The following is an 11448-nucleotide window of genomic DNA, read 5'->3' on the forward strand; positions in this document are numbered from 1 at the left end:
GCTGGGGGCGGGTGGGGGGGGGTCTCTCACAGACAGGCGCGACAGCCAATCAGAGGAGGTCGCGACGAAGGCGTGAACGTGCAAGGGGGGGGATGGGGGTTGGAGTGAGAGGGAGGGCGGGGCAAATGTGAACCCCCTACCGAGGGCTCAGCCAATCGGAAGCCGCGTTGGTTTTGATTGACTTGGGCCGGCAGAGAAACGCAAATTTGGCCATCGTCCCAGCTGCGTGGGGGAGGGGGCCTTGTCCACTGCTGGATGAAAACTGAGACCAAATGCAGCTGCTCGCACGCTGATGCACGTGGACATCCACATTCGATGGCTGCACGCGAGCTCGATCTCATCGCTGCTCCGTCTCGGCACGGAGGGCATTCGTTAATGTGCGTTTACAAGCGCTTGAGCGAATCTGAAATTTGCAGACGACCGGTACCAGCGGTGTCAAGATCGGCCTCTTCTGTGGAGGGAGGAGGCTCGTGAAGGACGCCGCTGCTGCTGCTGGGCAGTTGGAGGCAATCGCCCCTCCAGCAGCAACAACGGAGGGCAGAGGAGCGACGTTGCTCACAACAACGAGCGGAGCGCTGGGTGGCTAAAGCACAGCGAGTTGACACAATAGGGGGGGGGGGGGGTCACACAGGTGGTGCATCGGCCACTCATCTCACTCAGTCGACCCGTGGCACCTGCTGGGTCTGCCCCGTGACCTACTGCCCAGCGGGCGTTCGACACTTCACGTGGCCTCAACGTGCACCTAGCCTGGCACAAGCGCCGTGGTGACGTCGCCGCCACTTAGCTGTTGAGCGAATCCGCGTGGGGCCCTTCGACCGTACAGAGCGGGGGTTGTTTGGACCACCACTTCACAACTCCCGATCAGTGCGGATTCGTGAAGAATAATAATCATTTAAATTTTGATTTAAAGCTTTCGTGACTGCAGGGATTCATCTTCTTGGTTCTTTCGGTAAAGTCACGTAGAAGGGAAGTAATAAAATAATAAAAATAAAACATAATAAAATTATTTTTATGATTTTATTACTTCCCTTCTACGTGACTTTACCGAAAGAACCAAGAAGAAGAATAATCATACTAAATGCATGTCACGTATTGCATTTCTATTCTTGAGTGTGATGGCGATATGCTCAAGAACTAAATGTCACGATTAGGATTTTTTTTGGGAGAGGAAAGTTGGCTTGGTTTGAGATTTCTCCGTTGAAGGGAGTGCAGACGACAATGTGTTTAGTCCGTGGCCCAGAGTTTGGGTTGCATGGCCGCGCAATCTGACGACGGCTACGGCGTGTCTTGAATCTCCATTTACGAAGGAGATGTGAGCTTCGGCTTGCTGTTGATGATGTTCAGATGCGGGTTGATGGTTACACCCCCACATGAAATCACATTAAATTCCCATGGTTGTCAACCCATACGGTTTACCCCGTACTCTTGTACAGGGAAATTGAGTTTCCAGGCCCATACGGCGTACAGCCGTTTCATTATGTGCAAACAAAATAAATGTTTGTCCATTTGTGTTTCTCCCTTGTGTATCGACCCCGGAGAATGATGGGCTGAGTCGCCTCCCAAGCAGGATTTCGACTCGCAACCTTCCCAATGCTTTTTGTGTTTGGTTTGTTGTCCTTCCCCGCACCTCCGATTAGCACGTTTGGCTACGTACGGTGCGAAGGAAGTTCAACATACACACAAGGCGTGCCGCTTGCCCAAATGCTGAGCCTCATTGACGATCCAATATTGGTCGTACGCTGTAGGGGGGGAGGGGAGGGGGGTCGCTTTGATCATATTTCACCACGCTGGTCATTGCGGATTCGTGAAGCCCGGCGGGCGATGATATATATCATCAACTCGCCACTGCGACGTTAACCGTGACCGGAAATCGAACTCCGCGGCTCGATAGCCGACAGCGTCAACTGCTCCACCGCTACGCGGAGGAGAAAGAATGTTCGTAAAGTAGCCAAATCGTCGATCCCCGGACGCACAACCTGACGTACGTACGTACGGATCGCGCGCGCGCCTTAGATATTGATGCATCGTTGCAAGCCTCGGACAATGGCTGGGCTCCTGTAAATTTCCCCACCCCACCCCACTCCTCCCTCCTTCCTTCCCACTTCTCAGAGCCGCGCACACCGCGACAGGAATAGCTTCCTCATCAAACGCGCCGGCCCTCCCCCCTCCCTCCCTCCCTCTTGCTGCCTCTGCCGGTGACTTGCTCATTGATTCATGGAGCGGGCGGGGGGTCAAGGCTCCCGAGGCTGCCGTGAGTTGCAGCGTGGGGGGTAGGAGAAGAGGAGGGGGAGGGGGTGGCGACGGGGGATGGGAAGGAGAGTATCGGGGGATGTCGTGGGGGGCGAGATGGGGGGGGGCATGGCCCCACGCGGCGCTGTTTGGGCGTTTAACTTGTCAGCACTTGTTCGCAGTTGAAACTGTCACAGCAAAAAAATCTGTATCAAGTGTGCTGTGACAGTTTCACCTGCAGACGGAAGCTTGTGTTGCCTCCGAAACGTCGTGAATTTTTTTTTATAATTTTTATTTCATTTTTTACCTACGTGACTTTACCGAAAGAACTAAGAGTATGAATCCTTGCAGTCACGAAAGCTTCAAATTTAGAACTTGCTCGCAGGTTGGAGTCTGTATGCTGTGCTGTGCGCGCGTGTTGTTTCTGCTCACCAGAGACACCCCGATAGCTTCAGCCGGAACTCCCAGGCTCTGTCCCGTCACCGTCTGCCGCCGGGCTCTGTGCACGGCTCCGCGTGGCTTCTACAAGTCCGCCGAGCCCTGGTTACGTCACCACCGACCAGTGGCGAATGGCACGCGCTCATTAGAATCGGCGTGAACCAATTAACCCGTGGACGCGCAGATTCGCGAATTCTCGCCGTGAAGAAAGGGGCCCAAATTAAGAGCTTTCGACCGAGGGGTGGGGCTGTGGGGGGTCTCGGCTACCCAACCCCACTTGCGTTTCTCTGATGATGGATTTTCTCGTAATTTGCAAATTCAATTGCTGTTTCACCTCTCCTAGTCGACTGCTACCCATCGAAAAAAAGTGTTTTTGTTTCGCTTCACTTGAGCGCAAGGCCGCACCCGAAAATCCTCAACTAAACTACACTTCAACTATACTCTTTGGTTCTTTCGGTAAAGTCACGTAGGTATAAAAATAAAACAATAATAATATATTACGACGTTTCGATCGCAACACAAGCGGTCGTCCTCAGGCGGAAAAAAATTCTCCAGCAGTAGAACTGCTGAACCAGCGAGAGAGCTGTTACAACAAGAGGTTATTGACGTGGCGATGGGCAGGCAAGCGGGGTCTGAGCTGGAAAGGAATTCCATCCCCGGACGCAAGCACGTCAGTTGTGTTAATGGCGGAGATTAGGGAGAGAGATTAGCATGAACTTGAGATTAGCATACTCTTCAACTGTATATTTTATTTGAGCAGGTAAGGCCCACTGAGCTATAAAAACAGCTCTTTTCAGAAGCGACCTGGCCACAAATAATTATAATAGCCCAATGAAGTAAGTGGCTCATAGTGTGGAAATCTAGAACAGCCAAATACTCCAAAGGCGTATTGATGCTAAATGTGGAGGGAAAACCCGGAGGACCCAGAAAAAAAATCCACGCGACCACGGGTTGAGAGAGAGAACATGCACGCTCCAAATATACAAGCGTCAGGGTCGGGATCGAACCCACGGACCTCCTGTATACCAGGCGAGGAAGTTAACATCTCGCCACCCAGAGCAGCGTCATGTTGGGCGCGTCTCATCACAATCATCATCGTCAGCCATGATCAATCCACTGCTGGATGAAGCCCTCCCAAAGACGCCGCCACCTTTCTCGATCCTGCGACGAAATATAATCCATCTGGCAGCCTGCGCACCAGTTTATTTCACCGCTCCATCTCTTCCATAGACGTCCTCGCGCCCGGACGCGTTTCCTTCCTTGGCTGCCGCTCCGTTGGTGTTCTTGACCATCGGCCCACACCTCCAGCCCATGCGGCCCTCTGCTCCCCCCCGGGCGAGGAGGAGGAGGATGGGGAGGAGACGAAATCCAATTCCGCCGTAAAGAGAGGATTTACGGCCGCTGTAATTAAAGGCTGTGAGGCTCCGTCAGAGAGCACCCGTCTCTGCTTCTCCTCCCGTGTCACCTTCCCTCACCCGCCCGTCCTCCTCCTCCTCTAGTGGACGTCTCAACCAAACCTCTTCACTCAGCCCACCTCTTAATGTATTCTTCTTTGTAACGGTTGATGATGTAGAGCCAGACCCCGTCCATAGGGCGGTGCGGGGCCCGGGGTAAATTGCATTGTGTGCCCTCCCTCCCAACCTCCCAATGCTTCAGACTAAACCGGAAGTATCACATCTGACACCATGACGGAGAAGCGCGTCCCCCCCCAAGCGCGGGGCCCGGGGCAGTCGCCCCGATTCGCCGTACCCTCGGGAGACGGGCGGCTCCTGTGTAGAGCAACGATTGTGATGTGACAAGCAGGTCGCGGAGTGTGCCACGGTGACGCCTCCTCCTTTGTATTTGTGAATCCGACGCTTGAGTCGTTGTGTGTGTGCCATGGTCTGCTCTGCGTGACCACACTCGCATACCGAAGATTGATATTTTTTTTATTGTCCATGTAATTCATCATCAAGTATCCGCATCTGCTGCTGCTGCTGCCGTGGGTCGTGTATGGATGCGGCTCAGGGTTGTGGCCCCTAGAAGCTTCGCGGAAGATCGAAGCCAGGGATGTTGTGCGTTTTTGTTGTTGTCGCGAGGAGGAGTTTGTGACCTCCCGTCTTTCCAGGCCCTCACCTTCACGAGCGTGGCAGGGTGTCCCTTCTGCCTGGCGCGATTGTCCACAGTTAGGGGGCTGCTCGGCAAAGTTACAGCGACAAAGAATGCCAACAGGGCGATAGGAGCGCAAAATAGAGGAACGGGAAGCAAGTCATGAAAAAATAAATACAAATAAATATATATGAACACCAGTTGAACAAGTACATCAATTCCTGACAGATTTTTCAGCACTACATGCACGCTTGGGCAAGGCAGCTCGACGCATGTTGAACTTCTTTCGCACCGTATGTAGCCACTCGTGTTAATCGGAAATGCGGGGGGAAGGATAACAAACTAAAACAAGAACAAAAACAGTCCCAGACCACACCAAGACAACAACGCACTGTCCAATTTCGATGTAAAGCTTCTTTCGTGACTGCAGGGATTCATCTTCTTGGTTCTTTCGGTAAAGTCACGTAGAAGGGAAATAATAAAATAATAAAAATAAAACATAATAAAATTTCGATTTAAAGCTTCTTTCGTGACTGCAGGGATTCATCTTCTTGGTTCTTTCGGTAAAGTCACATAAAAGGGAAATAATAAAATAATAAAAATAAAACATAATAAAATAATTATTTAATAATGTTCATAATTATTTTATTGCTAATTACGTTTATAATTATTAAAATTAATTTATAATGTTTTATTTTTTTAATTTTATTATTTGCCTTCTACGTGACTTTACCGAAAGAACCAAGAAGACAACAACGCACAGTCCCTCTATAAAATTGCACATCAAAGTGAACTATCGGTACACGGGTAAGGATCGAAGTTACAAATAACATTTGCGAACGTTGTTGCTAAGGCGCCGTCCATAAATGACGTCACGCGATTTTGGACGATTTTTGACCCCCCCCCCCCCACCTTGTCACACGGCGTCTCAAAAAGTCAGACCCCCCCCCTCAAATATGACGTCACAAAGCTCTGCCCCCCCGCCAAAATAAAAATGCTTCAAATCGCTTTAAACATTTGTCATTGTAGTGCTTATTTAATGTGCACTCTGATGTTGTAGGAGAAAACATTTATTAAAAATCTATTTAATTAAGTAAAACGTGTTGTCTATTTATTTAAAGTTGCGCATTTTGATGTGACGTCACATTTCTAACCCCCCCCCCCCCTCCTCACACATCGTCACAAATGTCTGACCCCCCCGCCCCCCAGGTTCGTGACGTCATTTATGGACGGTCCCTAAGGGCCTCTTTGCCGCCTGCATGGAATGACTACAGTACAGTATTTTGTTGTCCTTCCTTCCGCACCTCCGATTAGCACGGTTGGCTACGTACGGTGCGAAGGAAGTTCAACATACATACATACATGGGGCGCGTGTGCTCAGTTTACAGGTATCAGTGGCGGCTACGCACGTGGCCTGCACGCTTGTGTACCAGGGGTTTGTTCACCAAGGAACAAACCCCTGTGTCCCATCAGGTTTAGACGGCGCTGTGAAGGCGAGTTTCGGTGCATCGCCCAAATGCCGTGACACCCTGGACTCGCCAGGAGAAGGTGCGGACTAATCTCCATCTGTTCCCGTCCGTTTGGAATTGAATGGTTGCCCCCCTCTCCGGCAGGTCCGGCTTCCACCCACGTGTTAATATTAACTCTCATTCGTTGGCTGACAACGTCTTAACATATATATGTCAAGAACCGCAGAGCTTGGGCAATTATTGGCACAGGTTCACCGCCGGGCTGCCTGCAAGCCTGCTAGTGGCTCGTCAGCCATTGCCAGGTACGATTTTCACGGGAACAAAAATGCTCAACGTAACTAAACACCGTTTAAATTATGACTATTATCCGGATCGTCGCTTGCCAATATTGCTTCGTGCGCCGCTGTGTATTTGCTGAGACGAAATCAACGGAGGGCAGACTTAAGGGCGTGCGTCTTTGCCCGCTCCTGTACACGCGTGCGCACACGTGCACACACGCAAAGTACAAATACACGAGTGTGTGGATTCGGAGTGCGTCTAAATGCGACCGCGTCTCGATTCAGACCGGCATGCGGTGACCACGTGCTCACATCACATGTTGCCGTGTGCACGCAGCACTTCTTTCGCACCGTACGTAGCCGACCGTGCTAATCGGAGGTGACATATGACAAACATGCAACAATATATCACTCACGTACACAATTAAGTCAGTAATTATATACATATACACACAAAATAAAAAAATACACCCCCCCCCCGTGTAGCTTTTAATAGACTGTTGGGGCAAGTGTTGTTGTTCGCGAGCAGCAATGAAGGCACGCACGGAATATGAGGTGGTGGGTGGCCAGCACCACGCCCTGCCGCTCCCCCCACACACACGTATATACAAATACACGAATATCCACACAACGACAAAAACATCTCCCGTATAGCCTAAACCAGGGGTCGGCAACCAAAATAACAAGAAGAGCCATTTCTTTCCAATTCGGTAAAAAATTCTGTATTTCAAGAGCCGCAATGCATCTATGTACATACGTACATATCGTCAAGAAGCAGCCCGTAAAGAGCCGCATGCGGCTCCGGAGCCGTAGGTTGCCGACCCCTGGCCTAAACAGACTAAAGGGGCAAGTGCTGTTTGCGAGCATCGATGAAGGCCGGAAACGCCGCACGAGTGGAGGAGTGACCAGCACCACGCCCGGCCGCCTTTGTCTCCCCCAGTGGCTTTGTTTACACAGCGCACCAGGTGCTCATTTAAGGCTGAGTCGACCGAGGGGAGTGGCTTTGTTTACACGGCGGGAATCGAACCCGATCGGCGGGTTCGTAATGGGCAGCGCGCTAACCACTATCCCACCCCGCCCCCACACACACAGGCACGCGCACGTAACCACCGCACATATGCACGCGCGCGCATCTGCTCATTGTAAATTTACTACGCGGCTCGACGCCCCTGGATGGATGGATGGCCGAGCTGGCTTTGCTATAAAACGCGAACAGCCATTAAAGGCATTTCAATTTGGTCTCCCTTCCTCCGCGAGGATTGTCACTCCCTCCCTCCCTCCCTCCACGCGTCTCTCCCCTCGTCCCAGCGACACAAACCCGGCGGCTCCCTTGCGCTTGACGCCGGAATTCTGGATTGTGTGTGTGTGTTTTTTTTAAAGGTGGAGTTCACAGAATTCGGTCCGCTGGTTGGATCATTAACTTCCCCCTGTGGAAGAGTGTGGGGTGGTGAACAGGGTGGGGGGGGTATTGACGAGGGGTGTGACGTGACCCCCTGATTCGACTGTCCCACTACCACCCCCCACCCCACGCTGCGTTTCTGTCATTGAGAAGCGCAGACAATGGCCCGGGCACTGTCACACCAATGGCGCGCGTTAGGCAAAGTGCGCCCCGCCACCCGCCTGCCCTCACCCACCCATCCCCCCCACCCCCCCATCCCCCCACCCCCCCCATCCCCCCACCCCCCATCCCCCCATCCACCCACCTCCATACCCCGCAATTTTGCTGGGCGCTACCCGGCCGCGGTCCCCAAGGTGCCGATAATTCTGTGGAGTGCAGACCGCCCCCCCCCCCGTGGGCGACACAGTGGCTAGGAAATGTTAACTACCTCGCCCGGTATACAGGAGGTCGTGAATTCGATCCCGACCTTGACGCCTGCCGCATATTTGGAGTTTGCGTGCCTCTCTCTCTCTCCGTGGTCACGTGGATTTTTCTCCGGGTCCTCCGGGTTTCCCCCCTCCACATTTAGAATCAACGTCCGTTTAGAGTATTTGGCTGCTGTAAATGACCACGTGATGAGCCACTTTGCTGGGCGATCATTGTGATCGTCAGGTCGCTTTTGGAAAAGACCGACAGTGGGCCTAAGATAAAATATCTCCTGTGACTGTGCCCAAAGCCATCGCCTGTTCTTGATATTCACCAGGATCGTGGGACCTCCTTTGCCAGGACCAAAATATGAGAAAAGGTTTTCCCCTTTTTATCTGGCAACGAACAGGTGTAAGACAAAAGGGGAAAACCTTTTCTCATTCACCAGGATGTCTCACATTTGTGTTTTTTCTCCGATTCACGTGTCCCCCCCCCCCCTCTGTCTCTATGGCAACAAAACAGGTGTTAGGATGCTAAAACACCAAACTGAAACCTTTTGCAAGGAATCATGTCTGTTTGGTGTTTTGGCATCTTAACACCTGTTTTGTTGCCAGAAAAAAGGGGAAAACTTCTTCTCATATTTTGTTACTGGCAAAGGAGGTCCCATGATGTAGCTGCTCACCCCGAGCTCTCATTACTCTGACAGTGGATTGTCTTTGTGCTGTGCGCCTTTAGGCGTCCTCTGGTCTAACACCGTTTGAGACGAGGCTCAAAAGAAAGCTGTCTCTGGTGTGGACCAATTAGCTTCAAAGACAATGCATATATTATCAGAGTATGTTTTTTTTTTGCATGCTCACCACAAGTATTGTTGTTAATGCAGACATGATTCCTTGCAAAAGGTTTCAGTTTTGTGTTTTAACATCTTAACACCTGTGTACCGTTCCGGCCTTCATAGGTGCTCGCTAACAGCACTTTGCCCCTACAGTAAGTTAAGACTATACGGGGGGTCTTTGTCTTTGTATAGAACCCATAGAACACGGGTCAGAATACCGGTTCGATAACCATCGAGCGGTGTACAGAGAACGATGATCTGCCGTCGCGTCAGCCACGTGCCGTGTTCATTCACTGCCCAGCCAGGAGGAGGGTTATTTTGCCACATGGATAGTGAAACTGGTTTAACAAATAAACAAATATAAATCAATTAGGGTTTTATTTGTCTCGAACTATGCAACGGACGCATATGGCTGCTTTATGCGCGCAAATAATAATAATAATAAAACAGCTCGGTTTATGGCCGCGCCCGTCACGAGACGGCGGCCCTCCGGCATCTAGCCCGGCGAGAGGGACACTGACACCCAGGATTCATGTCTCTACAACTGCACGCGCCAGCAACTGTGTTCACTTTGATGGTTGCGTTAGCTCAATGGTGCTGAACCGTCATCATCATCGTCGTCGTCGTCGTCGTCGCCGTCACTCACTCACAACACCATACATCATAATCATCGTCGTCCACAATAACGCCATCAATCATCGTCATCATAATCTCCTCGACACGCTCCGCATTCGCCAAATGTCTCAGAGCGCTCGCAGTCGGCTTCGCGTGGCTTTGGCACGGCGCCTGGTGCGAGGAATTTAAACGGGGACCCTGTTCCAATTTCATTCCCTCCTCTTCGTTTGCGTCGCATCTTGGGCCCCTGCAGACGTTTGGCACCGGCGCAGTTGCACCGCCTGCACTATCGACATCTATATCACGGTGCACCTTATGGAGGGCCTTCATCCAGCAGTAGGTTGACCATGCACGATGATAATTACTTTGCGAAAGAATGTGAATTACACACAAAGCGCTTATCACAGGTGAATAACAATTGCCTTGCGAATCTCGCCAAGGAGCATAAAAATCGCTATCGCGCGAACTTCCGTCATTCTGGCAGCGACGTTTGGCTGGCCAGCGAGCAAAGACGACCACTGCATCGCGCGCTTTCAGATGCCCTTCTGTGGCCGTCTGGCACGTTCTCCTTTCCGATGTTTGGAAGCCACTGAAGCTATGCACGTTTAAATCGGCTAGATTAAAATCGCGTTTCTTTACAACTGATTTTTTTGTGTTCAGTGTGTTGCCCTTCTCCCGCGCCTCCGATGAGCGCGGTTGGCTACGTATGGCTCGAAAGAAGTTCAACATACAAACAACGATTTAAAGCTTTCGTGACTGCAGGGATTCATCTTCTTGGTTTTTTCGGTAAAGTCACGTAGAAGGGAAGTAATAAAATTATAAAAATAAAACATAATAACGATTCAGAGGCGTCTGCCACTCAGCTATCGTGGGGCCTTGTCAGCAACCTCACGAGGCCCTCCATCGGGTTTATGATCGTGTGGAAATGTATATTCGAAGGCTATCCGTGCATCGAATCGCGCACGTGAGACTCGATGAACACGACCTGGACACAGCGTCCTGTCGGCTCGTGTTCGCTGGAGTTTAAATTCGGTCACGTGCTGACCCTTGCAGCCACGAGCGGCGCACCACAACGTCACACAAATAAAGCAGCAGAAATCGATTCGTGAAATTAGTCTCGACCATGAATCATGGACATTAATGGAATAGCGAAGTTGGAGGAGGGGGGGGGGTGCGAAGTTATTACAGCTCCAAGATTTTCGTTCACGTAAGCCAAGAATCGGGACGTGCAAGGTATCTGATCGAATGTATATACAATGAGTTAATTCCTGCATACTGGCCCGATTTAATATCGCACGACGGCCTCTCGTTGGCCTTGCCGCTCTATCACTGCCTAACATCGCACGATGTTTGGAAACAGTTTTGCTGGCTGCCGAGCAAGCGCGCGGCGGTGACGTAACCGCGCCTCTGCGTGATGACGTCGGCCGCATCCTTCAGCGTTGAGCCGGGTTCGTGCGTGTTGACGTCATGACGCATCTCCCCCCCCCCCACACCACCACCACTACCCACCCACCCGCCACTCTGACCGTTCTGTCCCGTACAAAATTGCGCAGAGCAGCGCTCGTTGGGGGCAATGTTTACTTTGTTGAGCCATGCTAGAACCGCTTTCGTCGTGAGGGGCCCCCCATTTAGTAGGTACGCAAAAATATGTCAAAACTTGGCCCCTCCTTTTATTATTTTTAATCATTTTATTTT

This window comes from Lethenteron reissneri, chromosome 23 (genome assembly GCF_015708825.2).
Source record: "Lethenteron reissneri isolate LAM-NWPU_2019-01 chromosome 23, ASM1570882v1, whole genome shotgun sequence".
Lineage (NCBI taxonomy): Eukaryota > Metazoa > Chordata > Hyperoartia > Petromyzontiformes > Petromyzontidae > Lethenteron > Lethenteron reissneri.